Genomic DNA, 26264 nt, shown 5'->3' on the forward strand with positions numbered 1-26264 from the left:
TTGTGATAACATTTGAATGAGGGCAAAAACCGCTGTTTTGACTGACAGCGCATAAAAGCGGTAACTTCAGATAGTCCTGAGTACCAAACTAATATCCAACCAGGATTTAGATTCTGACAGTAAACATGCGCTAACTAATGCGCTTCGATGCGGACTGAATGAATGAGGAAATGAAACAGCGTGTCTGGCTCTGTAGGAGGGAGGAGACACAGAGAAAGTCATCGTTTGTTGAAGAAAACCTGCCAGCGAGCAGGCTAGGTTCACAGAGTCAGTTGCCATGGTAACTGCTCCAGAGTTTAAGGTACCTCTCTCTTTCTGGACCTGAAAACCCAGAGTTTCCCTCAGCTAGCTAACACTAACGTTAGCAAACTGTAGGTAACGCCAGTAAATAAGCAAGCACAGCACGCTCACCTGGAGATGACAGTGATGAACCCGATGCTGAATCACGACCGCTGGGTTAAATAAAGTTCCTCCACCTTGTCTTTCACTTCAGGAGGGAAGCCACAAATGTCACGTGGCCCGCAAGCTGACAGGAAGTAATCTACGAATGTGCAAAACCCGTTTCACATGTAAAAATGGATCCACAAATGCGTAAAATATCACTTTCCGTGTATTTGTTGTGGTGAAACTATTTACATTTGTAAAACCTCTATAATTTTTATGTAAAATTACATTAAAATTGATACATATTTACAGAGTAAGTTATGCGTATTTGCAAATCGCTCTGTATTTTTGTGGATATGACTTTTAGACATTACAAATTTAAAAAAATACGTTTGTGGGTAGTGAGATATTTGTGTATCATGGTTTTAAATTTGTGGATTGTCTTCTGTGGGTTACAAATAATAAAAGTCCAATAAATCCATCCAATCCATATTTTAACAGTATAGTATGTCCTATAGTTTGATGGCAGTAAAGCGGCAAAGGCTGATAAGATCTTGGGTCTGTTTTCATGTTGGGTGTGGTGTTGCCGATATAGGAGTGCAATGAATATATCTCTAACAAACAGAGTGCTTTCACGCTAGCAAAGGAATTAGTATTCAGATTAGCAAATGTCAGACATTAAAACGACATGTAAAATGAAGTGAAAGATTTATTACAGGAAATTAAGGAAGCTAACACTTTATTTTACAGGTCCGGAAATTCCTCATTATTTCTTAATAATTCCCTTACAAATTTCCTGGAAAGAACTATGTGATTTAGCACTAATTATCTGACGGACAGCGTTCAACTGGCACAACACCAAATAATGAATTCCAATTAAACAAATTCAATAAACAAATGTAACCTAGACTCTTTTAGTCTGTAACAATTCAACATTATATGAAGCATGAAGTTTCTAATAACAAATGACTGATAAATATTTTCATGGGTTTAAATGGAGCATCTTGTACTTTCTCCTGTGTGCACTGACGTAAAGGCGAGCTACTGTAACAAAGAGTTTCCCTACGGGGATCAATAAAGTATTTCTGATTCTGATTCTGATCTTTCAAGAAAATTCCTCTGGAAATGAACAACTGCTTTTAAAATCAACACAGCAAGCTAAACTAACTAAACTAACAGTCTCAGAACACGTTTTTTCCCTTAAAATTAGTACCAAATTACATAGACTTTCAAGAAATAAGAAGCAAAATAAAATAATGGAACCGTGAAATATGGAATTACCAAAAAAACAAAAACAAGACACATAACCATCAAGCAAAAAATATGTGGGATGATGGTTATTAGTCAAAACCAAAGTCAAGAAAATCTGACAAAGCGTATCCTGCTCACAGGTTCACTGCCAACGAGAAGAGAAGAGGCGAGACCTTGAGTCTAAAAACCCTGACAACAGGCAGTATGAGACCAAATAAACTCAGATGACCCATGGATACATTACACCCCAATTATGCCAGTAAGCCATGGTTTTGATGCTAAGAATAAAGTGAGCAGTAAAAGCTGCATCAAGTGATTATTCTTGACTAACAAGCAAAGTTTAATATATTTTGTGTGCACAATAGAAACTGATGTAAAACTGAAAGGGAACATGTAGTTCATGTTCTTGATTATGTTATCTTATTGTCATGTCATTCAACTTAACTCATTTTGACACAAATTTCCACAATATTAACAGTTGAAAGATCTTAACTTTGTCGGTTTTCAGCTTCCAAAGGGAGGCATCACAGAAAAACCACTGTAAAGTCAATAAAGTCAATAAAACCTCCCAGATCTCAAACCATTTTCACAATTGAGAATGACTTCCGGATGGGAGCCGAAACGTCTTGATTTTGAAAACATTGTCCAGATGACTACGACTGAAACCTTTTCTACGATGTAATCTTTTTACTTTCTGTAACATCCTGGATGGAAAATGGAACCCAAATAAAGTGGGCTATTAAGGCTGTGTGTTACTGACGGTGAGTAAAATTACATTTTTCATGCAGTCTTCCTCATGTATCTATATTCTTTCTCTATTCCTCATTAAAATGAACTGAACACATCTGGCTCCTTTTGATCATCTCTTTCAGTGTGAACCACTGCAGGAAAGTTGCACCTGCAGCTTGAGTGCAGTATATCTTTTTTTTTTTTTTTTCAAGCACTTTTTTTGAATTGCAGATTTTTTTTTAGGAAAATGTCCCTGGGTGCTGTCTAGAATAGGTCTAAGATGAAAGGAGTAGGGGTCATTGCTGTCTTACAAGTGTTTGAAAATAAGAGGCAGGAAAATCGGTGAGTAGGTTATGACACATGAGCAGTCTGAGCTAATTGAGACTAGAGGGTATGAGTGAATTGAAGTGAAGAAGCTAAATAAGACTCACACAGAACAGAAAGCTTGTCTACAGGACAGTGTGGACCGCAAACACAGCAGTGTCTCTGATTATCAGTCCAGTCAGGATGAGGAGCAATGAGTTGAGCTGCGGAATGAGTCGCACAGTAGCTGGAATTTGAATTTTAAAGTAATGTCATGCAAAAGGAGGTCCAAAATAAGGAGATTAACGACAGCCTGACCTGACTTGCAGTTTTACTCCTGCTTTTAATATTGCAATGAACGAGTGAAAAAAAAAGAAAAAAGTCTGGAAATCACTGGAGATCTTATCCAGTGTGACTTTGAAAGAGTAAGTAGGACAGTGTGTGCTGTTTGCTTTGGGCACAAGTATGCACCTTAATTGGACATTTTTGTTGGTGTGTGGCTTTTTTCCCTTTGTTTTTCATGCTCCACTGCTTCCACAACAGGAGAGTGTATCAAGCAGGCACCTCCACCTCACAGCCAATTATAGAGAAATGTATTTTATGTCTGAACAATAGTGTACTACAAATACCATAAACTCAGATAATGGTTATTAATGTTTTCAATGTATTCAAAGTTGCAACCTGCAAATAATGGTATTAAACCCTCAAACTTGAATTTGTTTGTTTTTCTTTTTCTACTTGAGGGCAGCACCGCAAACTGAAAACACGACACCAACAAATATCACAATCTAATAATGGCACGGCTAACACGTTAGCAAACAGCTGCCTATTTACACATCCAGTCGACACAGAGCAAAATTAGCATTCATTTGAAGTTGTGTTTCTGGCCACCTGACAAATGTTTGATTACAGAGTAACCTAACACCAGCTGAAACCTTCAGCACCACTTTTGGGTGCAGTTACACCCAAAACAGACAGCTATTCAAGTTAGCTGTTTAGGCTAACGTTGGCATGAGAGACAGAGCTGCTTCACAGTCCCAAATCCTAAAGGTCAGATTCAGAAGGGTTGGTTTTGCTTTGTATTTTTTTGTAATGTTGTTTAAAAGCTGTAATAATCAATTCTTGGCTACTTGGGGGCAGTGGGGCAACCTGTAAACACAACACTGACATATTATCACCAAGTTGTTATAGCAAATGTGTTATCAAATTGTTGCCTTTTTACACATTCAGCAGACACAGAGCAACATTAGCATTCATCTCTAGTCACCTGGAGAATCTAAGTCCAATATTTACTCTGCCTTTAGCTCTGGTTTGGTCTCCAACAACTCCTGAAAATATAAATAATAAAATATAAAATATCTGTCTCCTAAGCTGCTAAATGCTAAGCTGTTCACCAGCTAGTCACTAACTTTGTCTGTCTGCTGTTTGGTGCTGGGTAGCTAGCATATAGCGGGTTTTCATCAGAGCTTTTTCACTGAAAAAAAAAAAGCAGCATTGTGTGTTAGCATGTCAAAAAACCCTCAAAGTTTCACAATTAGAGCAGAAAAGTAAAACAGTGAGCTAATAGCAGCTAACAAGCTCCATAGAGCTGAGAGAACAGCAGAGTTTGCTAATAATTCTCTGTGGGTTTGCCACATTGATTAGTCAGTGTTTAATACCGCTAATTCATCAGTTTCCTGTTTGACATCAATTAAAGCAAATAAGTGACAACTTGCCCATGGTTAAATGATAAGATATAAATACATACTACTGCAGGTGACAGACTAAAAATGTATTAGAGGGCAACATGAAACTAGTCAACACCATGTCAGATAACAAATCAAACAGAAAGAAAAGACAGAAGACAGTATGCAAATCATCAGGTTTTTTGCACGGCATGAAAGACAATAAACTGGGGGGGAGTGACGGAAAGTTCAACGGGTGCCTGCAGTTCATTATGAGGACAGGTTTGACAGAAAGCTACAGCATGCAAAACATCAGTATACAACTTTTATAGGACTGGTTTTTATTATACTGACTGGAAAAAAAAAAAAAGAGTGTTAGGTTCTCAGGGCTCAACAGTAACGGCCTGTAGAAGATAAACACACACACACACACACAAAAAAGCTTTTCTTATGATAATGATAGCCTCATACTGTAGAATATGCCATAAGACAGCAGAATGGAAACTGAGTCAGCCAAACCTGAACAAAACTTAAAAAAAAAAAAACAACTAATAATAATAATAATAATAGGTCAAATGGACAATGAAAGCAGCTATGTCACTTCCATTGACCAAATGAAGAGGAGATAGAAAAAATATTTCTAGCTGTAGAAAAAATGACAATGAAGCAAAATATACAGGAAGTGGATACCAGAACATTAATACCTGGAAAATATAATAGGTCCCATTTTCTAATAAGGCAACTTTTATAAGGGGTCTAAAAGTTGTAACTAATAGCTTTATTTTTGGTTAATAAATCATTCACTTATGCTTTATTGATCAGTTACTAGGAATTAATAAAAACACATTTCTCTGGCTGGTGTATGACCACTTACTTTAAAGCTGCAAATGACTGCATGTAATGTGAAAGGTGTTGGTCATAGCTATGAATCCAGAGAGTTAGCACCAGAATCTGCAGTTTCTTACAGGTTTATAGTGTGTTTTAGTGTCAAGAGCCCACCATACACTACCTGCCCAACAGCTAACAGCAGACAGGCAAACATAGTGGAACATTTAGCAGCTAAAGAGACATATTTCCTTCAGGAGTTGGTGGAGACCAAATCAGAGTGTAAATCATCAACTGCAGGCTTGTAGTGCTGTAAAAACCCTTCATTAATTGCTCGCTAAAATGTATAATTACATAATTTCTAATGGCCTTTTAGAATGTGAGAAATATGAGGAGAGTTAACACATTTGGGAGTTTTTACAACCTGCCAAATGTTCTTGTTAATGGCTTATAAGTGATCAAGAGGCATTAGTAATAAGTCATGAGTAATGCCAGTAGTTATTTATAAGGAGGTGCCTTATTAGAAAGTGTACCATTATACCATATATCCTACCATATGTACCATAAAATGATATATATTGTATATACATGTCGTTTGCCCATCTACAGCCCTAACACCGTAGAAGCGTTTTCTATTTAACTCTCTTATCGACAAGATGATATTATTTGTTTGCCTTCCAAAACTTTTAATAAAAATCTGAAAAATAAATCTGTTTTTTGATGTGTCAACGCTCTGGTCAAGTTTTGCTTAGATTTGTCGCTCTATAACATCACCTGACTTCCTCTTTTGCATTCCGTCATAATTAGTTCGTTAGAGGGCTTTGTCACTTGAACGTAAACACATGTCACTTTGGGGCACTTGCTCAAACGACTGGTGCTGTTGTTTTTCTTGGTAGGACACCTTGGCATCTTTCAATACATCATAGCATTATATGTATCAAAACAACAAAACTACAGCTTCAAAATGACCAGAGACAACATAAATCAGTTCATATTTATAAAGCAAAAAATGTAATCATTCCACCTGAATGTTAATATACTGCCATTGAATTCCATTCAACAAGTTAAATTATTTTGTATTAAAACTTGCACATCCCCTAGAGGTACTTATCTTATTACTGTGGATTAGTGTCATATCTTATTTGTATTTTGTTGACTTCTCCTTGTTTTTTAAATAAACATGTCCATTGTAGTCAATTAGCTGAATCAACCATCTGCATGTTTTCTGTAACACAATGTGACTTTTAATTAGACTGTATTCATTGTTGTTCAGTGTGAAGCCTATCCAGTGTTTATGTGCACAGGCATCTGGACGTGCAGTTGGGGGATGATTACTGTATGTTTGATTTGCTGGACCACGTTAGTTTCTAATATAGCTGACAATATCAACAAGATATGTATGTCATGCAAATGTATTTACACACAAACTGAACAAATAGTCATTATTGATAATGTAGCCTTGTGTGGCTTTAAACCCAATAATTTCCTTCCTCTATAATGACAAATCTCTCCTCATACTCTGTATCATAGACAAGAGTCAATATTTGCAGAAGTGACTGCAGACAGAGAGACAGCACGTCCTGCGTGTTTCACACAGCACATATACTCCTATATCACCAACTAAAGGACCTCAGGGGACAGTTATACAACCAGGCCACACGAGGACACACACACATACATTACATATACATATATTTAATATTCTTTAATATCTTATTGTCAGTTTTATAGTTGCGATTCTTGACCTGCAGTACTTGCTTTATGTTTCTTTATATTTCTACTATGTTTATTCAAATTCCTTCATTCCTTATGTGTAAACCTACAGTACTTGGCATTAAAGCAGATTCTGATTCTGACATAAGCACTGATGTATAGGAAAGTTCATAAAAGAAATCAGGACATTCAGTTACGTTAAAACAACACTCACAGAAGCTGATCTTCACATCCATGGGTATAATACACATCCACACAATACTTGTGCATGGGTGAGGAAAGACTTATGTATACTGTGCAGAATTCTCCTAACTATCACACACACACACACACACACACACACACCAGCCCGCTTGTCACAATGACAGCACAGTATGGGTGACCTTGGATGACGTAAGGTTTGCCAGAAGCTGAGCCAAGACCGGGACAGAAAGAAGGGTAGGGAGGAGGCAGCAGCATGGCAGACAGATGAGAGGGGAGGAGAGGCAGAGGAGCCAAAGTATGAAGAGAAAAAAAAAGGGTTGGACAGAGACATGAGGGAGTCATCGAGCAGGAGGAAGCTGAGAAGGAATAAATAATGAGAAGGAGAGGGAAGAAGGAGAGGATGAGGTGGAAGAGCACGGAGGAGGAAAGCGAAGGTATGAAAAGCTATGTATATGGATAAGCTGGAAACGTCTTCCTATGGTTGCATAGCAACCATATGAAAGTCATGAAAACTGAACTGGTTAAGGAGTGACAAAGGAGTAACAAAGAAGGGAGGCTTAAGGGATGGGGAGATGAAACAATGAGAGACGGAGGAAATAACTTTTGAGGGGAGAGAAGTTATAAAAAGAAAGGTAGAGAAAAATGAGAGCTGACAACTGATTATTTATGAACAACACTATTTGAGGCTTGCAGGAAAATGTCTTCTCCTTTAGCTTCTAGCTATTGTTTACTCTTTGTCAAGCGTAAAAAATGCCTTTGAATAATCTTAGAACCTCTCACATTGACACTCATCTATTATTTTGGATCAAATTTGATTGACGCTCTTTAGATAAAGCAATTTAAGTCACGTCAAATGAAGATGAATGCCCCTAAGTAATGTAACTGATATAGTGTGGCAGTGATCTTCCGGAACGCATGGTATTCTTTTGATCAAGGTTGGGTGAGCCATAACACTTTCAATTCCACTCAAGGCAGCATTTACTTTCTTCACTGTTCAGCACATATTGTACAGCCAAGGAAATAAACAGTCACAAAAATTCTCACTGGAAAGTGTTCAAGCTGCATGGATGTTTTTTTGACACTATGTTTTTTACTAACATTGTGGTGCCCAAACTTTTTCTGTCTGGGTATACATTTTTTATGCCCCACAAATCTCCCAACACACACGACTATGCACACTGATCTGAGCTTTCGGTTTGTGTTTGTTAACAAGGCCACCAGAGTCAATGGAACAGTGTGCAGATTCTGCTTTGTTCAGTCTCTCCCTACATGAAGACCTAAAAAATATCATGTTTAAATTATTTTTTTTTTTCAAGCTTCAGGATTTAATCGATTTTTTTCATCCATCCATTTTTTTCATCCATCCATGGAAGAAAAAAAATCGATTCAAATCCTGAAGATAATTGAGATTATATTTGTTGGCCATATCACCCAGCCCTACCTCCTTAATATAATGAATATGCAATAGTGTCTGAAATTAACACAAACCTGAAACTGACTCAAAACTAACTTTTAAAAGTGGTTGTCAGGCTGGCAACCAGGCATCAGCTTTTGGTTGTCAAAACTGAAAATATGGTTGCCATTTTTAGGCACCTTATATTTTGAGTAATTAAGATACTATGCAGTTATATGTCAAGCTTAATTACAGTAATCGAACCAAAGTTTGTTTTATCTGATACTTTCAGAATTTGAATCTTTAGTGGTGTCAGTTAACGTGTCCACCCTCAACTATTGGTATACAAAATACCAGCATTCGTTTGTGATGTTGACGGTTTAGTCGAACTTCACCCCACAGTCAAACAACTTAATTTGCCATTGTCTCTAAAAAAAGATGCCTGTACACGCACGCGAGTCAACGCACATACAGCGTTGTCTGCGTCCGGTTCCGACTGTAACAGCAATATTTAAATATCACTAATGCAACAAATATTAAAAATGTATTTATTTCCCAACTAAGATGGTCCATTGTTATCCAAATAACAAACCGTGGGTAACAAAAGACATCAAAGACATCCTGAATGCCAAGAGGAGGGCCTTTACCGATGGTAATAGGGAGGAGGTGAGGGAAATCCAGGCTGACCTGAAGGTGAAGATCAGGGAGGTCAAGGAGAAGTACAGGAGGAAGCTAGAGTGGAAATTCCAGCAGAACAGCATGAGAGAGGTCTGGAGCAGCATGAAGAGCATCACTGGCTTCAGACCGACTGGCAGCAGAGGAGTTGAAGGCAGCTTGGACAGGGTCAATGAACTTAATCTGTTCTTTAACAGATTCGACCCACCGGCTCCTGCTCAACCCCCCTCTAACTCAGCTGCTGTCTGCCCTCAGACTCCTCTGAGTCCACTGCTCCCCCCTCCTCCATCTTCCTGGGAGAGTCCTACTCCCCCCTCAACTGGCTCTCAGGCTAACGGCCCTCTCCAGACTGACTATTCACCCCCTCCCCCGACAAAGTCTAAGGAGCTGGTTGTAGATCTACGAAGGGCCAAGGCACCAGTGACCCCGGTTTCCATCCAGGGGGTCAGTGTGGACATTTTAGAGGATTACAAGTACTTGGGAGTACACATGGAAAATAAACTGGACTGGGCTAAGAACACTCAAGCGCTTTACAGGAAGGGTCAGAGCCGCCTCTATATTCTGAGGAGGCTGAGGTCATTCAATGCCTGACAATGCTGTCAGGCGGCTATGCTATTGTTAGACTATCGTCTGTGTCAGTACAAAAGTTTTCTGCTCAGTCGAGACTTTCTTGGTTTCCACAATTACTCTTTAAATTATGGGAACTCCAATTCTGCAGAGTGAAACCTCACTTCAGAGTTGCTGCTTTGTAAATTGCCCCAGAAAGTCCGCCATTGCCTCCTGTACTCTAGTCCAGACGAGGCGGCAGGCTCATGGGAATCGACGGCCTGGGAGATGAACGGATGGGTTTGTGGGTAAATGGCGTGGTGGGTAAACAAGACAGATATGAACTGTTAGGACGGGCGGCCTAACAAACGGCAGACTTTTTTGATGCGTTGCCAAGTGTTGCAGGCTAGCGACGGACACTCTCGGACAGCCTGACCACTTCCCTGTGTATGTCACTGGGTGTCTCGAAAAGAGTAGCTGCAGGATACCGATAAACTACGCTGTGTCTCTTTGAAGTGTTGTTTTTTCTTCGGACATGCGCAAGTAGAAAAAAAAAAATACTGGGAGAATCGTCGATCCTGCTTTTGATTTTGAAGCTTGAAATCAAAAAGTGTTTGCAACTGAACTGCAACCAAAGGCCAAGAATTTGTTGCCAATGGCAACCATTACTGTCGAGCCATGGTAGGTACCATTTTATTGAAAAGGGTCAGGTGATTTAACTCAGTGCTGTCATTCAAAGTACTAACACCCCAGCAAGCACCCAACTAATATTAGGTCAGCAGCGGATTTTTGTCAGCATGCTGACCAGCGCGCAGGTGTATCTTCTGCAGGTCGGCCCGCTGTACAAACTGATAATGATGGCTTGCCGCACAGGACACACACAACTTTCTTTTTTTGAAGAAAGCCACTTGAGGACCTTTGACAGTTAGATAATGGCCCTGGGCTTACTGACTACACGGAGAAGCATTACAAATAAGGTAACACAAATTGAGAGGAAAAATTTAAATGTAAAAATAACAAAATTAAATAATTAATATAAAACAGATGAAGGGAAGTGGGGTGACTTGTATTCTTAGTGTATTCTTAGACCCCCAGTTTGGGAACCACTGTGTTAACATATGCAGTGAAATGCAGGAGAGCAGTGCTGCAACATTAGCAGGATGAGGTGGACAAACACAGTAAAGTTCAGTAAAGAAAGGATCAGCTTTATTTTAACAGATATCGATCCATTCAAATATGCCTGGATCAGCCAGATACGGATCCTTTGGATTGGCTCATGACATCCCTAGTCATTAGGACACCCCCACACTGCATTGATTAAGTGCCCAGTAACACCTGAATTTATGATTTTTATCTGAATGTTTTGTGGCAGTAAATCTGTACAGTGTTTTCACTTTACTGTAAGTTCAACTTTGGTGGACTTAGACATGCAAATTTGTGCCATCAACCAATAGCAAACTGTCTAACACTGGAGAGACCAAAATGGAGGAAGCCAACCTTTTGACTTATTCAATTTTATTCAGTTCATCTCCAGCAGAATGAAAAATTGCCATGAAAACATCTGCTGCATAGTTTTGCATTTATTCAGAGTTCAAAAACTGGAAATCTGTTGCCATAAAACCATGTATTAAAATGAAGATTATATGGTATTCCAGTACATAGACATGCCATTTGCCGATCCTATTATCATTGTGAAAAAGTGAGCTGAAGGCAAACAGGAACAGTCACAGTCATTAGTCTCATTACCTAGTCATTAAAATGTACTCACTGCACTGATGTCATTAATTCAGTGCAATACACTGTTTAGCTTGCTGTCGCAGACTAACAATAAAAATCTCAACAACATCTTCAGCAGAGACTCAATCAGCAGCATGGCAGCACTGTTTTAAATGTCATCACCCCTTTTGAGTTGTTCCTCCTGGTTCAGAGACGTTTACAACTAGATGTGTTCCTTCCTTCTCAGCAGCTGTTGGACATTAAGCTACCATTAAAACTACATTGGGGGAATGCATCTATTTGAAAATCTGAGCACATTGAATCTTGAACTTGTACCTTGAATATCTATGTCAACATCTGTTCAACAGTTGCTAAGGAAGACCGAAGTCATTCCCATTCCCAACCCAGATTTTACCAGCCACTACGGGGAAATCGAAGCGCTCTGGTCACATGTCCACTTCTCCACCTCCTGTTATGTCCACTTTCTTTCATCCACTCACTCTCTGAAAAATCCTATTCGGCAACAGATTCAGCACATTCAAACGTTTGTCTTTTCAAGAGGTCAGTGACCAACTTAGCAAGTCTATACCCAGTTTTCTGGGCAGACACTTATTATCTCCACCAGGCGTAACCATGGAGGGGAGCATGTGTGTATCTGTCTGCAGCTAATATGGCATACGACTGGACCCGTCAGGTGTCAGTCACAGCCCATAATTTAGACTGAACAAAACAAGTCTAATTAACAACCACGTTGCTGCTTTGGTGAGTTGCAAGAGGTTTATGCTATTTTAACGGCACAAAACATTTAAATCACAAATGTCTGAACTATTTCCACTGAATTCAGTTAATTAACAATTCGCTAAACCCCTCCTCTAAACAGCAATTGTCCAATCACATCTTAGCAAACTTAAATAGGCACGACAGGCCTGTCAAGCTTTGGATTTCTCCACATGTTGACGCAATGTGTATGTTGATCAATACACAGTAGTAACTGAGCATTACTTCCAAGGACAAGTAGCACGCCATTAACAACATCAGTATTTAGAGTTACAAGTTACATTAATAAAAAGCAGTATTAGTAAAAGCTAGTCCTGAATGCGTTTTCAGAGTTTATAGCGGCTCTGTACCAATCTCTTGGATTTGGAGAAGTTTACACTCTTTATTTCCATGTCTTCTACATGGATCATCTGGTCAGGATGCTAACCTTTTTCCTGCGACATGTATCTTTAGTCTCATTCTTTTAGCAGGATATCATTTACGTAGTCATCAATTGCACATTTAAGATCACTTTCACAGAGTTCTCGCTTTTAAAATGAGTCTGTTGGAAACATTAACAAATTCAGCGAAGGCAGTGTTTTCAACCAACTCAAGTAACATTAGCTTAATTAGCTGGTGGGGTCTTAAATTCTACTGCACATAACCACATTGTATAAGAGGTTTCATTACTAACTCACAAAACAAGCCATGGGGAACACAGTATGGAGGCTATGCTGGTTTTAGTGGAATTACACTTTCTGATGATGACATGGGTCTAAACTTTGTCAACATCCCACAAGTTAAAACTAAAAAAGAACTCTCACAAAATGTGATAACATTGCAGGGAAAATCATTTCAGAAGTCAAACCCAAATTGATATTCACAGGCAAATGTTTTTTTGGTTTTTTTACGTGACTACATGTCTAAGTTGCGCACTCATGCTTGAGGACATATGGGTTGTGTGCATGCATTAGAACTTGAAAGTCAGGGTAATTGAAGGGTGTCCCTCCCCTACAAAAAGAACATATGGCAGGGCTCCAGACTGCGACCATTAAGCCTTTATTCAGACTGCAGGCAAATCAGATTTGCTTCTCATATCAGATCTCTTGTTCTCTGTGTTGTCCTCCATACCACTCTGCTAGTAGCAGCATGGATTCTGCTCAGCCACTGATGCATTTCTGTCACTCTGGATTTGGAGTTGTTGCTGTGTGTCACATTGCGAGTGACACAAAAGACACTTTGAAATCAGATTTGAACGGCCAGAGCGTCTGGACTAAGATGTATCTGTAGAAATCTGATTGGAATGAATCGCATTTCAAACCACCTCCAAATGTGGCTTGGATCCGATTAGCAAAAATCGCATTTCATGTGGTTTTTGGCTGTCCAGACTTTCTAAAATCAATCTGGATACAATCTGGATATGCCAAAAAACGGATTTGGGCTGGCACTCTGAACAAGGCCTTAGTCGCAATTTGCGACCATTTTGGAGACAGTGCTACTAAATTTTATAACTAGGAGCACCAGCGCAACTTGCAAATATACCCCGCGTTTTTGCTTTTGCTTTTTAAAATCATCGTATATAATGTGAAACACCAGGAGCGAGAATCTGTGTGTGTGTGTGTGTGTGTGTGTGTATGACCCTATACAATGTCCTATACGCTCACTACGCAAGATGTGTATAGGGCAATTAGTACCCCATATACCCATAGTATAGCCAAAATACAAGGTCCACATCTCACATTCTAAATTTACAATTCCATTGAATATATGAACTGTGTTATGTTTGTGATTGTCGATGTGTTGTCTTTTGTCATTGATGCTGCCTTTAATCTAACCATTTTCAGGAACAGTGCCTCAATTGCGTCTGTTTCATGTTTTCATCCTTCACCTCTGATTTGTAAGTAAAAGAAGGCTTCTATATTGGAGTCCTAAGTTCTAAGACTCAAAAGCAGTTGTAAAGTCCAAACGAATAAGTATAAGAAGACTGTCGCTTAAGTACTACGCCTGTGTTATAAATGTTAATTTTCTATACATTGTGAATCCATAACTTGCAAGTGTTTTTGTGGTAGCCTATCTACCATATGCACCGCTGTCATCACCATCAGTTTATTGGCCCTGAGCGGTGGAAAATAAATCAATAACAATAGTAGTAACATACTCATCGCGTTATGTTTTGAACATTCCTGATGCACATGATGCAACTCACCAACCCTTACTGTTGGATGAGGGCTTGAGCATCAACTGGTTCAGGTGTGCTGGAGCAGAGAGAAGTGGAAAATGGGCAGTAGGGGTGTCTGAAGGTCTGGAGTTGGGAATCCAGGGTCTAGGCTATTATTATTATTATTATTATTATTATTATTATTATTATTATTATTATCATTACCAAGCTTTTTAATAAAATCATTATTTAACTATAGCAACTCTTTAAGCTTTTTGGGCGTTATCTATGGTAATAATAATGGTCCAAAATGATGTAAGATTGCATAGTCGTTCCCCCCCCCAACCCCAAAGGCTGCACAGCACCTAGGGAAAACCCCGGTAAACAGTAGGAACTTTGATTCAAATTGCAGCAATCAGGTGCTAATGGGTTTGAAGTGGATTAATCATCTCCATGAGCATGTGTTGCACCCACTGCTGACAATACAGACCACTGCTGTGCCTGAGTACAGTCTCATAGAGCTGCTAGCATGGCTGTTAACTCTTTTTGTTAAGTCTTTTTGTGCATCTGATGCCTCCCGGTCTAACTTCTCTAGCTTTTATGCTTGTGATCATTCAAAATCAATTCACATAAGAATCACCATTCTTACCATCTATTATTCTGAATTGATTCACAATTGCCAATATCGATTTTTGTACGTTGTTAAAACGGTTATGCTGACGGAATGAAAATGGAACTCAACAGCAAGAGCACAGTGGAGTGGAGCACAGAACTGTTGTTGTAAAACCTTATGTAGATGCTTGTACCTTCCCCTGTCTAAAGCCTCAAGCTCAAATGTCTTTTAATGTTGATAAGTTATGTAATCTACTTCCAGACAAGTCTTAAAGAGTCAGATGAAGAGAGATCGACAAAAGCGAAAAAGGAAGGGAGACATGAAGCTAAAAGCTCACTTTTTTCAATGTGCTAATGGTTTCAATGTGCTTATCTTCTAAATGAGGAAAAGGAGGAGGACAGAAACACTCAGTCTCATGCTTTGACTGAGAACCTGAGATTAGACTCCCTGACCAGCAGTTAGATTTATCAACTTTTATGGGGCAGCCCAGCAAAACGCTACTGAGATGGACATATTAAAAGGCAGTTCTGTCAATTTAAGAAACAGCAAACCCTTCAGATATTCTCAAACCACAATAGTGAGCTACAACCTTTCGTTTCCACTGTTCCGAGTCTCTTGTGACTGTAAATCATTTATATGGGAGCCAGATGTGTGGCTCTGTTGTGGCGTTTGGCAGCTGTTTCCAATTTCACAAGCTACAAAGAGGATGGATCAGGATCACAAGAATCAGAGAAATGCCTAAAACCACGAGAATCGCTGTTGAGGATTCATATCCTAGAGAAGTGGACAGACGTAGAAGTGTTCAACACTTTTTCAATCACAATAATTTCTGACTGTTTGATATCTTTGTCATACAGACATGTAAATTAGCTATTTATCTACCAGTTGAAGTAAACATAATATGTCATAAATTTTCAGATTTTTACCAGCCAGCATGAATAGTGAGGAGCTGTGCAGAGCCGATTATGGTTGGTTCACTCAGAAAAAGTTTCAGAATTTACACGGTGTCATTTCAAAGTTGGATGACATCGACATAAAAGGTTGGTGGCACTAATTCTCCAGTCAGGTGCCATTAAACCATTGCAGTAGAAGAGGGTGCAACAAGATGAGCTCAATTTAAACCTCAAACGAACGGAAATGATGTGGAAAACATGATGGAAATATAACATTTATGTTGTTTTCATGTATTAATGAGGAAGGTTACAGTCTCCTCTCAGATCTGATGTTTTTGTCTGCTGCAATTTTTCATCTTTCATTTTTTTATGTAAATAAAAACAAACATGTTTTTATGCGCAAATTGAAAATTACCATAAAAACAGGTGGATGGAAACGCACTTAATGTCTCCACTACAATACTTACACCTGACAGCAATTCTTCAGTCCAAGTCGCAGCATCACTGTTCCCGTTAGGAGTGATATTTACTGCAGATTCAGGTGTACAGCACTAAGTACTTAAAACTCGCTCATTAAGATTTCTTAAATTAGTCTCTTAAATTAAAAGGCTCATGGCCCAGGAATATTTTTTTTTCTCCATGTGGCCCCTGGTAGGGTTGGGCGATGTCTACCGAATTGGCATATGGCATTGTCCTCAGTGAAACGTTGCGATGGACAATGATACCGCCTTCTTATGGGCTACTCCTACTCCTAAGGTACTATACTTAATAATAATAATTGTATTATTTTAACACCCAGGATGTGACAATAAATCAGCAAGAGTTTCCTCTAGTCATTACAATATTAATAATTAATTGATCATGTTTTTCCTAAACATGAAATATTCTCAGTTAAATGTGCAGGGCGAGACATGGTGGGAAAAAAAAAAGGTTAATAACAATATGACGATTAGGAATTATTTGTTTAAGACAGGTGCAGCACTTTTCTTCATGTTTGGTAGGCGTAGTAGTCCGACTCCTACCTTTTTGAAATTTAGGTTCCTAGAAGAGAACGAAGTTCGCTCTGTAGGTAAGTTTTAATCCTCAGTTTTGCAATACAAATAAAAACTCACCCGCTGATTTACTAAGGCAGGCGCTACCAGGTAGATTTAAATATAATTTTTATGTTTGCGCCTAAATTAAAACATGCCTACCTGTAGCCAGAGTGCTGCTGTGCCTCAGAGTGAACTACCCTGCCTATCCATTTCTGAAAACTTGAGAAAAAAATAGATTAGATAGAAACTAGATTCAAACTAACTGACTTATGTAGGTTAATGCATTTTTTGCCTTTGGGTCTATCGTGTACTCACATGTGCGTGTAGGGCTCGCAACCAAAATTATTTATGCAACATTTAAAAGGACTCTATAATTTAAGCTGAGGGGAGAGTTTGCATCTTATAGTACATGTTCAGTGGCTCTGAAAGGGTTGAATACCCACTGGCCTATAAAGGCATTTAATTGAGTGACTGAACTGAGTGCATGGATACAACTTTTTCTTATCAGAACAACTCTCAATTGCTGCACTGTAGCCAAATAATGAAGAAAATTGAACTTTATAGAGCTGAACTTGTAATTTCATGGTGTATCATAGACTATGCTTAAACTTCATTCTTTCCTTTTCATTTCTGAATTAATGATAATCGTTTGTCGTTTTCTTTAAGCATTAATACCAAACATTTGCGGTTTCTAGCATCTCAAACGTGAGGTTTTGATGCTTTTCTGAAGACAACACCTTGGTCTGTGGGAAATTATTTTGGGCATTTTTCACTATTTTCTGACATTTTATAGACAAAACAATCTAAAAACGAATTGGCAAATGACTGGATAATGAAAATAGTCGTAAGTTGCAGCTGTAGGTGGGTGAAAAAAAATCAATTTACATAAGAATCACGATTCTCATCTTCTACAGTTCTGAATTGATTCACAAATGTCAAAAATAGTTAGTTAATAATTAAATTGTGTCGATGGAACAAAGAAGGAGGGACTCACTGTGCAAGAGCACAGTGCAGCATCCAGGTGATGTACAGCGAGCATTCAGTAATGAACAGCGATTCAATAACTTAATTATTACCTTTGCAAGTGGAAGGTCTTTTGTGAAGACTTCGTACCCAATCACACACATCACAGACAGCAGGTTAAATCAGCAGTAGATAATTAACAGTTAAATAGTTAATTAATAGTTCGATTCCTTAATGGTTAGAATGAAAATGGCTGTTGTCTGGTTGCTTTTCGCTAGCTGGTGTTTGTACTCCTTTGTGCCAAAGCTGGTGAGGAAAAAGAAATCTCTACGACCACGAGTGAACTGTGCATTTTTGTAGTTCAACAACAGGAGCGGGGACTCTAGAAATGACCTAGTTGATGACATATCAATTTCAGGAGAATCTCCCAGTCCAACGTTCATGCATATCATATCATATCATATCAATAATTTAAGCTGATCAGCTTAATAGCTCTGAATCAGGACCTTCAGTATTAAGAGCAAGGCGCTTGTGCAGAATACGGTACAGCAACGAGGTTAGACCTGTTGTGTCTAATCAGTATTTCATATCTTTTCTGCTCATCTAATTTTCAGGTTGTAGCTGCAGGTTGAGAATATTAACTAGGCTGACACTAAAAACTGCATTCTGCCCTCTCAGCTGAGAAAAGATGATTAGAGAGCTTTGAGTTTGAGTTATTTATAACTTAGTTACCTGAAAATGTTGAAAGCACACACTATTTAGATTTGTTAAGGTATTCAAAAGGATTCAGATTCGATGAGCGGACTCTGTACTGGATTCAGATTTGATAAAATACTATCGAATCCCAACCCTGCCAGACTACAATATTACCATTTATTTCAACCCGCAGCATCATTCTCATACACTGTTTATGGTTCATGATCTCTCTGCTCAGCATTTATTTATTACACACACATCAGAACCATGACATCACATCCTTTTTCAGTGCTGGGTGCAGGACAGTTCTGTTGCACTGACCCGAAGTAATATGACCGTACCTTAACCCCACCAATGTCAGCCAGTCATTCCAGTTTCTCTTTGTTCAGTCAATCCTAGTGTGCCTTAGAGGGGCAGTTAGTGCGGCCAGTGACTATGTCTGCATGACTACGATGCATCAATTTCTTCACAAAGCATGAACCACCACTAACACTTGCACAGCCGTGCTGCTGTGGGAAGAAGGTGAGTGAACTTAGATTTGCTTGTTAATTCTGATGTTAGTATTCCAAATATAACAGGCACGCCATGTGGTGCGGCTCCATCCAGCCTTTGGTTGCTCCCACCGATTCAGATCTGTGTCACAGAAATTTGAACAGCGTGAACACAGCCGTTACCAAGGAGCTACTGAACATGTGTCGTATATTTGCATTAAGGGAACTCATAAGTGTGAAAATAATTTGGGCTGGGCGAGACGTAAAGTTATATCAAGTCACATTACATCATGTAACATCCCGTCACATCAGAGCGCCAAGAGCGTCTGTCTGCCACTCCCCCCGCTGCACTGATCTCTCTGCTCTGCTTTCCCCGCATTCACTCAGCAGGGGTAATAAGGCCATACAACCATTATCCATTGTCTGTACATTTCTCTAACAACAGGGGAGCTACCACTTTACAGTCAACACACACACACACTTGTACTGCACTGCTAATTTAAAGACAGTGGGGATTGGTAAAAATCCTTTGGTGCTCATGTATAACAAATACAAGGCAGTCAAAGGATGATTAAGTCATACAATACATGTGCCTCTCTGTCATCTTTAGTGACATTTACTATGTCAAATTTACTGTCATCTAACATTTTCTATTACTGCCCCCAGTAATAATTAAGTATATTGTTCAGTTGTAAAATATTCTGCCTAATGTCGTTCTCATAGCTTCATCATATCACAACTATTTTTTCATCAAATTTAAGGGATCCTTGCCAAAACAAAGTGTTTGCATATGTTATGTGACAGAAACATCTGGAAAGGGTTTGAATTTTCTATTTGTTATACTAGTTAACAGACAAAAGAGCAAACTTATTACATAAAAGTAGTAATGCAACAGATGTGGAAGATGTGTAGAGGCTTTTAGTTAAAGCTAATTTAAAACCATTCATCATTCTGACCAATACGAAAGTTGTTTTTTATGCCTACTAAGCGCCAACTAAATGACTTATTGACTTGATTAGTAACAAGACTGATGGTCTATAGCCACGCTAGCAGCTCTGAGAGGCTGTATTTAGGCACAGCGGTGCTTTGAGCTAAATGCTAACATCAGCATACTAACATGTTCACAATGACAATGTTAACATGCTGTTGTTTAACAGGTACACTGTTTATCATGTTCACCATCTTAGTTTTGGTTGTTAGCGTGCCAACATTGCTAGTTAGCACTAAACACAAAGTACAGCCGAGCCTGACGCCAGAGACACACAGGAGGCGGAAGCAACGCAAAGCGCCACGCTGGGTAATTTCTTAAGTAGCCTGGCTGTTCAGACCAGAAGCGCATTTTTCCGCGCTGCTCTGTCTGAACAGCCCAACTGGTTAACATGGGCGCCGAAAGGCATCCTGTGTGTCCCCACTGATGGGAATTTCATGATGCCACTAGAGGAAAAGTAAGGGAATCATCAAAGTGGTTGAGATATTTCAGTGTGGACCAAAGTGGTGGGTAGAGAGAACAATGGCATCAACACAACCATGCCGCTAGTGTGGCTAAAATTGAGTTAAGAATTGAAATAGCTGGTTTCAAAATCACCACCAGTCAATCATCATGACTCACTTGCAGAATGACTAGATGTAAAACATCAGCCCCTTATTTGGAAATGAAAGGCAACTAGATGCATTCAGAGGCTAATCAGATATTCAACATAGCATTGTCCACATACTGCAAAAACATGTCAGCCTGAGCAAGTTATTTATGCTGCGATAGATACTGTATGACAAGATTTCTCAACACATTGAAAAGGCCAATAAGCTCATGTCAAAGCATGTCTCAGTATCTAATTCAAAAGATCTGAGGAGTATGTGAATCTCCCTGAAGAGTCCCCTATTTTTTTAAGCACACAGCCTAAAGGCTTCTCCTGTCTGCTGACTAAGAAGAACAGCCCTCTTGTTCTTTTCCTACCTTGCTGCTGCATGCTGTGCCCTGCAGGCATGACACAATTATCCCACTGACTAATAAAATGCTGACTTCACTTAACGTTTCTGCCTGAAATAACCCATCTTACAGAAGACTGTGTCACAGCTATAGAAAATTAGCTGCATCATATGACACTGGCGAGAATTTGTGTGTGACTGAATGCCATTTTCACTGTTTTTATTGAACCTGTTTTTCCAGCTTTTTCTTATTACTACATGTGATTTCACAGCTGAGCTGTCAGAAATATACTGCAGAATTTCCCTTTACATCAAGTAATATGGTTGTAGTATTTCTCCATGATTACCTGTATGTTAATCATTTTAATTAGCTTTTCCACCGTGCTAAGATTTAAAAAGTTACAGAAAAACACTGTTTTGCTGTAATTTGTGGCATTCAAAATATAAGTGACTTAAATTAAAAAAAACATCTGTGCAGTAAAGCAAGTGATTTACATTAGCCGCTCTGGTGAATTCTTTTAGGGCAGAAGTTTAAGAGAACAGGCTTTGGTAACTGGTCAACCTATCACCACATTCACTACAATCCGCTATGACGATGAAAAGAAGAGGACCAACCTGGTGCTATGAAGACGGAGGCCTGTCTTCCTCATTGACACAAACATCAGATGGCGTCTTCTTTGAAACAGATGTACACCAGTCTGGAAAATCTGAAACAATATGAAAAAATAACCTTCTGTTTTTATATTCTTGAAAATGTGACATTTTGACATGACATTTGTCTGGTTAATATGCTCAATCTTGTCAAGAAAAAAAAAACATTACTATCATTTTTATGTTTGAAAAAATAGGAAGTGGCCTTTGTCTTTCTGCAGTTCGAAAACACCAACAAAGTGATGAGTCTTTCTCGGCCTAGGTGGTCAACTCACGCCACTGTCGCCAAATGCTTGCTCATGGTGGGATTTGTTGGGTCTCTGAAATTAATATTATAAAGAGTACGGTTTAGACCTGCGCTATAGGAAAAGCGCAACGTAAGTAACTTCTGTTATGAATCGGCGCTATATAAATAAAATTTAATTGAATTGAAAGTTGATAGCTAGCTAGCTCTATAGAAGCATAAATGACAGTGACAGAAATCTTAATCACAATATTGGTCAGAAACATTTGCAATTAAATATTTTCCTTAAATAAGTTAGCCTTACACACGTGGGTTGTCTTAGAAATAGAAACCACTGGAATCTGGGTAGAGCGATTGTGATTTAGATAAACTAAATTAAAAAAGAGACAAAATGTGTTCCCATTTATCCTGCCTCATTATCACTTTAAACTCACCAGGGAACAGCAGCTCTTTCAGCTTTAAATAATTTTGTATAAAATTATGTAAAGCTGGAGAATATATATAGGACAGCAGTGTGTGCGTGTGTGTCTTTGTTATACTTGTTAAGCTGATTTAGCTTAAATGAAAAGGGAGATCTGAATGTTCAGACTCTTTATAAAGAGGGCCAACTTGTGCCTCAAGTCATATCACATGGTATGATATCAGGAAGGATTTCCCAACTTGAATATCTGCTTCTGGCTTTGACCTGGTGAAATGAATGAAATCTCAGAATGCACTTAATCTGCTAACTAGTGAAACGGTGGGTGTTAATGATGTAACGTATGTGACAAGCCACGCAAAACCCCTGACCCGTGGCAAATCCTGCACCAGGACTAAAAAACCTCTAAATTACTAAACAAACATCATGTTGACCTGAAGCTGTGGGCCGAGTTGTTTCCACTCCATTTACTTCCTATGGAGAGTCTTGCCTGAATAGTGCCACTTCTATGTACGTGCCTTAGGCTACTATTTCCTTCTCTCACACTTATTTATCATCAAGCAGAAAAGGCTCTCTTCTGGATTAAGACAGTTAACAAAGAAATCAAAATGCAACAAAACTCCTTTAACTGTAAAATAAATGTCAGAAAATCTGAAAAAAAAAACTGACACTGAATGCCAGATTGGATGGACAGATGGGTCACTAGATAGACAATTACTGTATGTAATTTAGTGCTGAATGTATGGGTTGATAATCTAGTTAATGAAGTAATCAAACAAACAATCAAAAGAAAATGAATCGTCATCAAATCATATATCAGAAAAAAGATTCCAAACATTCACTGGTTCCAACTTCTCAAATATGACCATCTGCTAATTTATATTATTTTTATATCATTGTAAATTAAATATTTTTGTTGTTTTGGACAAGCACCGGGAAATTATGATTGACATTTTTAACTATTTTCTGATATTTTGTGAAATAAACAATTAATATATAAATCTAAACAATAAACAGAATAGTTGAAGATAAAAATATTAGTTGCACCCATATAAATCAACACCAATTTAATAATCCATTAATAATTTAAAGAATGATTCCCTTTTATTTCATCTTGGGCCTTATTTTTTTCTATCGGTTATGATTGCATTGTACCCACCAAATCAATAGCTGAGATCTGGGAACATAACGACATTGCTAAAGAGGCAAGAAACTTGCTCATTCAGACGATCAGACGGGTTGTAAACAGGCCAACAGACTACTTTATTTGGAGGTAAAACCCAAAGTGAGCAACTGTAACGTTGGTAATAATCCTTCATTGCACAGGAAAACTGTGTACGGCCACAACTACCACAAGTACAGTAGGTCAAAGTTGAAACAGGAAGACGGCCTATAAACTATAATAGATGTTTACAACTGTTTGGATTTTAATTTGACCATCTATCAATCACATTCGCCGGTTCCAGCTTCTCAAATGTAAGGATTTGCTGTTTTTCCTCTATTTCATATTGAATATCTTTGGGTTCATTACTGTTGCTTGAACTAAACAAGTAATCTGACGACATCACCTTTGGGCTCTGGGAATATGTCATTTTCTAACATTTTATGGACTAAACAATTCCTAAACAAAAACGAACAAACTAAATGGTTAACTGATTATTTAGACAAAATAATCAACAGATTATTTGCAAACAAAAATATCCCATTGTTGCAGTCGTAATGTAAGGGAACCAAAAATGCAAAAAGTCAGGGGGTGCTAGCTAGTGGTGTAACAGTCTTCAGTACAGAACATTCAGTTCAAACTGTTCAGTATGAACAAAATAATTACTGTCTAATTAGCTTAATACCTTCTAATTAAGTGTACGCCTTAGCATGTGCTAAGTGCTTGCGGCTGGAAAACACAGGGCAACACAAAATGCTTCCAACGTTGTGGATCTACATCTGGAACATGACGTTTACTGCTAATCAGCACACTGATCAAACTGTACAGCAAGTTTATTTATATACACATTAAATAAAAGTTGGGCTTAAATTGCAGCCCAGACGAACACCTACTTTGGGTGAAGAATTCAGTTTGTTTGTCTCCAATTTTAACAGCACACCTATTTTTCAAATACATTGATTTAACCAGATCATACATTTTGCCCTCTATACCACAATGTAGAAGTCTGTAATAGAGCCCTTCATGCCAAATAGAGTTGAAAGCTTTGTTGAAGAACACATTTATTTGGTTGTGGTCTGAAAGGGGGATTGCCGTCTGACAGTGAATGCACTGACATCTATGTCAGTGGTTGAATAGTCTACTACACTAGACCCAAGAGCTAAGGAGTATGTGAAACTCCCTAAAGAGTCACCTCTGAACCTACCATTAACTATGTACTGGTCTAAGGCCCGACAGATATGCACTACCTCCAGTCGAACCAGGTTCGATTCCTGTTCGTCCATTCAGATCTCCAGTTAGAAGCACATTTCCCTGGGCCTGGAAATGGGCGATTTCTGAGTGGAGAGTTTTAAATATGTCTTTTCCAAAATAAGGAGAATCGACTGGGGGTATATAAATAGCGCAGAGATATAGGTCTCTGTCAGTTATGCCCATGCTTTGATCTAATCTTAACCAAATATGCGATTTACCCTGTTTAACTGGTGAGATCTGATGGCAAAGATCTCCTTTATACGACACCAATATCCGCCCCGATGTTTCTGTTAACACAATAACATTAACATCTTTGATAGATTTCAGGAATTCAGGGTTTTCAGTCTTCAGCTCAAAGGGTGGAGTGGAGACCCTGAATATTCCAGCAGCTTATATGAAATGAATGCATTAAAACAATAAAAATTCATCTGTATAGTGAGATAAATATAGAAACACCTACAACTATCTATACATTTACAATACTGAATAATAATATTACATGGATTACATAGAGACATGTACTATTTTCACTAATATATCATTGTACTGAGTAGTACTATTGCTATCGTTCTGTTTCTCAAATGAGAAGGTGTTCTGAGTATGTGTCTTAGCTAAACAGAAGCTGGGTGCACAGGGTGTGCAGCATCTCCCTGATGTCTCCCATCTCAGAGGTAGCAGGGGGAGGGACTATGGCAGTAGGCTGGGCTACAACTGCAGCATAGCTCCGCTGCTGTGGGTGAGGAGGGGAACCGGGGCAGCTTCTGCAGTATGGCTCCACTGCAGTGGGTGGGTAGGGGGACAAGGGCCAGGTGCTGCCATATATCTCTGCTGATGCTATAAAGGTGATTGGTGGGCAGGGGCTAAGGAGAGGGAAGGTTGTGCTTTAAAGTGGTGAGGTTGTGTCCCAGGGCCATGTCTTTGAGGCTATTTGCAAATATCTTCACTCACTCTCTGTGTAAATGGAGTCCATCATAGAGGTCCCAGGTGCCGATGCTTGGGTGGAGGGCCAGGTGGACGTTGGGTAAGGTGGCACATCCTCTTCTGATCTCCATATTAATGTCATGGATGACATGAGGAGGGGTGTCTGAGTATGTGTCTTAGCTGAACAGAAGCTGGGTGCACAGGGTGTGCAGCATCTCCCTGATGTCTCCCATCTCAGAGGTAGCAGGGGGAGGGACTATGGCAGTAGGCTGGGCTACAACTGCAGCATAGCTCCGCTGCTGTGGGTGAGGAGGGGAACCGGGGCAGCTTCTGCAGTATGGCTCCACTGCAGTGGGTGGGTAGGGGGACAAGGGCCAGGTGCTGCCATATATCTCTGCTGATGCTATAAAGGTGATTGGTGGGCAGGGGCTAAGGAGAGGGAAGGTTGTGCTTTAAAGTGGTGAGGTTGTGTCCCAGGGCCATGTCTTTGAGGCTATTTGCAAATATCTTCACTCGCTCTCTGTGTAAATGGAGTCCATCATAGAGGTCCCAGGTGCCGATGCTTGGGTGGAGGGCCAGGTGGACGTTGGGTAAGGTGGCACATCCTCTTCTGATCTCCATATTAATGTCATGGATGACATGAGGAGGGGTGTCTGTCCTAGGCAGCAGGATGGAGACCACAAT

At 39.2% G+C, this 26264-nt stretch overlaps 1 protein-coding gene across 5 annotated transcripts in view; it reads right to left on the reverse strand.

The window, feature by feature from the left end:
- Positions 1–26264, reverse strand: part of LOC122868404 (thyroid hormone receptor alpha) — a 113137-nt gene that overhangs the window by 75611 nt on the left and 11262 nt on the right. For all 5 annotated transcript variants that reach the window (XM_044180319.1, XM_044180316.1, XM_044180315.1 and 2 more), the window contains one exon: positions 21549–21640. The gene's annotated coding sequence lies outside the window, so the exon portion shown is untranslated. The remainder of the gene's footprint in view (positions 1–21548; positions 21641–26264) is intronic.

Source organism: Siniperca chuatsi, linkage group LG21 (assembly GCF_020085105.1).
Source record: "Siniperca chuatsi isolate FFG_IHB_CAS linkage group LG21, ASM2008510v1, whole genome shotgun sequence".
NCBI classification, from domain to species: domain Eukaryota; kingdom Metazoa; phylum Chordata; class Actinopteri; order Centrarchiformes; family Sinipercidae; genus Siniperca; species Siniperca chuatsi.